We start from the raw sequence: 5,118 nt of genomic DNA, 5'->3' as shown, positions 1-5,118 counted from the left end.
TGTGGCGCTGGGGCGGGCCCCGGCCCCGTCCGCGTCGGTGCTGAGGTGGGGGGAGGTTGACCGATGTCCTCTTCGTTTTCCGTGTCCAGCGCTTATGGAAGTGTTTTTTTTTCCCCCAACCACTGCCCCTCTTCCTTGCATAACAGCAACAAGAGTGCTGAGATAAATTCTCTTGAGGATTGCGGTTAACACAGAAGAAAACCTCTAAATAAGAAGGGCCCCGCGAGGTGTTCACAGCACCGCCCGTTCCGAAGCGGGCGCCTTGGCGGAGTAGGGAAAATCCCAAATCCACGCGTCACTGGGGCAATGGCAGCAGCAGGGCCTTGGGAAGAAAGCAGCCTGGTCAGGCCAGGCACAAAGGCTGCAAATACGCTTTGGAAATTGTTTTTTTGCTGCGTAGCACAGTCGCGTCAAACTGGTTCTAGGTCTGCTGCACAAACGTAAAATCGCTTAAACCACTTAAAACGAGCTCTGAAGAGGAGCACGTGCGAACTAAAACCCAGTCTCTTTTCTACCACATACTTATATTCAGCTGCCAAAACTGCCCTCGGTTCTGTAGCAGTGAGCCCTGTGGCTCCCCATGCTGCTGCATTTACCAAATGCTGACCAAAGGACTCCTCCACGTTTTAGCTGGAACAGCAGCAGGAGTTTCCCTCGCCCTCCCACTCTGCTGAGGGATTCCCAGGATGTAAACGCTGTTCTGTACTCATCCTGCATGGCCTGGAAGTCCAGGCCAGCGGGAATAACCCATTCCCCCTATGCTCTACTTCGCTACAGTCTGGTATTTCTGTAATTCCACATTTTAAGTGCCTTTTTGGGTTTGTCCGGCACTTTTGAACAAAGATAAACAATGACTGAGGGGTGGAGTGCGCGGTTCTGCTCCCACTTCCCAAAAGATGGTCTGCGCTGCTCCTTGCCTGGAAGAAGCAAATTTTCTTCATGGAGCTCCATCCCTTCATTCTGAAAAACTCCAATCTAGTTTCTTGTAGGTTGAATGCAGCTTTTAAACTACAGCCTCAACTTCTGCCCCGGGAAGAGGAGGGAGAGCAGAGGAAACAACTGTGTGATAGTGGACAGTTCTTTTTGTTAAAAATATCGTCAGGAGCTCTCAGTTATAATGCACTTTGCATTGATCTTCAAAGCTCAACCATACTACAAATATTTTTTTCTACTGTTTGGCTTTCTAATTCTTATTGCTGCTTTCATTATTATTAAAGGTTTGAAGTAAATTGCAGTTGTGATTTCGTATTTCCTGTATCAGGAAGGTTCCGACTGAAGGATGAGATTCCCTTGTAGTGGCATTATGAGCCACTAAAGGAAAAGGCAGGGAGCATAAATCCCACCGTGAAACTCTGTGATGAAGCACTTTCTAAAAGCTAATCAGGTAGTGAGGTATATATATGGTAGAGGAGGGTGTATCTAAGGAGCAGTTCTGAATTCAGTGGAGAGCACAGAAAGGCAAAGACATTTCTGCAACCAGTCTAAAATGAAATACTCATTCTTCATTATATACACTGTGTTAAACCTGACGGTCCTTGGTGAGAAAGCTCTACCCATGTAAAATAAGCAGAATGTAATGGACTCTGGGCATCTGACATTCATTTCCTGTTAATCTACAGCTACCTCTGTTCAGCTTTGCATTGCATGCGTGTGATTTTATGCAATGAAAGGCTCATTGTAACTTTAAGCTTTTTGAGGCAGGGTCTGGTTATTGTATACGGCATTCACTTCTTTGTGAATTGTGGTGCATTGCCTTGGCATTATTTACATAATATGATCAGTTTTAAAACTGCTTTTGTCAGTGAAAGCTTTGACAAACACTTGAGGAGGAGTTGCATGGCTCAGTGAATCACCATGAGGAAGATGAACAGTACTGCAGAATCTTAATAGCGCATTAAAAGCCATTTAAAATTCAGATTCACAGTGTTTCCCAAGAAGGAGAGAGCACTGCTGTTTGCAACTTTTAATGTGCACAGTTTTTTCCCTGATGCTGTGAACTGTGTGTGCTTTTTGAGCATAAATGATCGGTGGTAAGCACAGAAGAGCATGTTTTAGCTGAAAAAAACACCACCACCCTGAAGCATCTCAAGTGTTGGAGCATATTGCTGGTCCATCTTTATTAGTACACCGCCCTGTGTTAAGCAGCTGGGTTTTTTTTTTTTGCATGATCATGTATGACAGGCTTCACTGTGGATCATCATATTAGTAACTTAAGGCCAAACAAACACCATTAACTCAAAAATAACCACCAGTACTGTAACTTTTATTTGCTAATAAATATCTTAATAAACAGGCTTACCCCATCTGTAAGACCTGATAATGCCTCTTAGGAAATCATAGAAAAATAAAATACAATAATAATCAATAACTTGTACTTTGTACAAAAATCTCATTATGTTGCTCAGCAGGTAGTTTTGCCAAACCCCATATTCTTTCCGCAAAGAGATGGCATATGTGATGCAATTCACCTTAAAAACACTCTAATGTTGAGAGCTGAGCATTCTATTACACTATTAACTTGTAGGCATGCCAGCACATGAAAATTTACATGAAACATCATAGCATCGTAGGATTAGAATCATAATAATAACGAAAAGAAGATAACACCACTTTTCAGTAAATAATAACAACTTCACGTCTAATGTAAATTCCCCTTGGGACTGCAAATCAGTAGGGTAAGCTTTTTATTCCATGGGTATTCCTACAGTACTGTTATAAACAGGCAAGAAGAAAATGCAGTGGGACGTGTATGGGAGATAGATTAGGTGAAGAAAGGTAATTTTGAAGAGTGAGGCAGTCCCAGGGGGAAGCATCGACACTGGCTGTGCAATGTTCAGTCTCCCAGAACGAGCAGTTCAGTGCCACACGAGTTCAGATTGATGGAGGAGTTACCCAGAGCCTCTGGTACTGCAGCACCAGGGCTGCTTTGCTGGGAGATGAGTGCTGAAGACTGAGCCACAGGTAGTTGTCATTATTCAAATGTGTCTTGGTTAAAGAAGCAATGGCAAAACAAACCTTAGCAAGGGTCTTGAAAGAAAAGGTGGGTTTCAGACTACTGGTAAGGATATGAGATCTGTGCTGAGGCCATGGTTTGATTTTGTAAAATAACTTGCAAGTATTATGAGTACACCATTGCTTTGAAGCCATCTACCTTTGAAGTTTTGACATGGCTGCTTAAATATATAATCTAAAGTGTCCGTCATCAAATATTTATTTGTATATACACATACATTGATACATTTTATGGCTATGCTAGAACAGCAAACTATGAAGAGCAGTCATATTTAGTTTTGTACAATCTAATTTCACAGAAGAGACAGAGAGTAAAACCCCTTTTAATTCAGATACATTTAAAACCAACACACAGAAATAGATAGAGGCTATCCTGAGAAAACATACCAACCACGTTATCTTCCAAAAGTAAATCAAAGCTAATGTTTGGAAGGTAGTAAAATATTCTTTTTGTATTTTTTTTTCTGAAAGTCAAAATGGTTTGTTGTTTTTTTTTTTTAAGTGATGACAAACTTAAAACTGTTAATTCCAACTAGATCAATGAATGTTGCTTTGCTAGAAAATAAACTATTGCCTTTCAGTAAACAGGGTTTCACATGATCTTTTGAAGATTTTTTTTTTCCTTGCTAAACTGAAGGTGCAATCCTGAGAAGTGCAGAGAAGTTCCCAAAGTCAATAGGATTTATACCACACCAGAGAAGAATGAGCCCTTTTTATGTCTCTGGGTTTTCAGTCACGGCACTGCTGTGGGTGATGTAACTGATATCACCAGAGAACGTTGATATTGGCCTCAACAGAAGCAGATGGAAGGCTCTAGGTAAGAGCACCAAACACTGAATCCCACCACCAGAGTTAACAAAGAAACAACTTTTCCCACTTTTAGTGTGAAATAGACCTCTCAACCCTACTTAGAAAAGTTGGGAGAGGAAATTGCTGCAGAAGAAATGGTAGTAAAAATGCTACACTGCCAATCCAAAGCTAACTGTTTCTTGGGGAGATAGGGAATCATGGCCATTAAGCTGCAAAATGCTTACAGGTTTCCTTATTAGGAATCTTGGAGTAGGATGGTTTTCTTCAGATAGGGAATTAATGAAAGAATCCAATAAATGGAACCACTAAGAGGGCATTTGTTATTTTATTTGCTATTGTGCCATTCATTAACTGGCAGATCTCAAGACTGGGACTGCAGTGCACCAGGAGTATGAAACAGCTTGTTCAAAGACGCAAATGATCAGCCAGAACTTGTATTATTAAAGGGAGATCATATTGCATCACGGTTTATGTTTAGGAAATAAAAAAGATAGAAAAGTCCTATTTGTTTTGTAGGTTCTGTTTGTTTGATGGGGATGGTGGTTTCATTCTGAATTTAAATCTAGAAGTTTGGGTAATTATCTGGGGAAAAAACCCCCACAAACCCAGATCATTTCTGCTAGATACCCTATTAGATGTGTAGGTCATTTAGGTTACTAATTCCAAAGTCAGAGTTGACCGCCCATTCCAGAGAAAACAACAAACATAGCAGCACCCAACTTTTGTACCTTGCAGTTTATCTTTTCCATGGTGAAGGTGACCACAGCCTATCTGATCACATCCCTGAGGTAGCAGCCTTGTCTTTTAGGCTCAGTGCACTCTCTTCTCCCCATTAAATGAGGCCATCTGTTCCACACAAATCTGTAGAAACCTTTGATTCAAAACCTTTTTCAGTCAATTGACCTCTTTTTATGGATACAACTGACTTTGGATCATGCCCTGAGGGACCAACCTACCTCTCAACCTGAAATGCTTCAACAGAAACATTAAAACCAGCAAAAGTTTTAGCAATCCATTTGAATGCAAGACAGCTGTGTCCTAGTAAGTGCTGGTTCTCTAGCAACAAATTAACCATGACAGTAGTGGGGTGCAGGAAAGGAGAGTCTGTTTGCAGAGCTGGCGCCTACCTACAGAATATATGGACACTGGGCTTCGTCCCACTGCCATGGAAGTCAGTAACAAACTCTCACGAATTTAGATCACAGCAAGACTATTGCCTATTGACACAGAAACCTTTAATTCCTCACAGTCACATCACTGTCCCAGGAATTAATCAAGATATTTGTTAAAATCGTT

The 5,118-nt window shown here is 41.3% G+C and overlaps 1 protein-coding gene across 2 annotated transcripts in view; it reads right to left on the bottom strand.

Annotated features, from left to right (window-relative positions):
• Window positions 1-2,242: 2,242 nt before the first annotated feature.
• The window catches only part of EPHA6 (EPH receptor A6), a 362,575-nt gene continuing 359,699 nt past the window's right edge, over window positions 2,243-5,118 (bottom strand). For both annotated transcript variants that reach the window (XM_017731430.1, XM_017731431.1), the window contains one exon: window positions 2,243-5,118. This exon is cut by the window's right edge and continues 6,968 nt beyond it. The gene's annotated coding sequence lies outside the window, so the exon portion shown is untranslated.

This window comes from Corvus brachyrhynchos, unplaced genomic scaffold (genome assembly GCF_000691975.1).
Source record: "Corvus brachyrhynchos isolate BGI_N302 unplaced genomic scaffold, ASM69197v1 scaffold152, whole genome shotgun sequence".
Classification (NCBI taxonomy): domain Eukaryota; kingdom Metazoa; phylum Chordata; class Aves; order Passeriformes; family Corvidae; genus Corvus; species Corvus brachyrhynchos.
The sequence above is the reverse complement of the archived record's forward strand: the minus strand, read 5'-3'. Positions and strand labels throughout refer to the sequence as shown.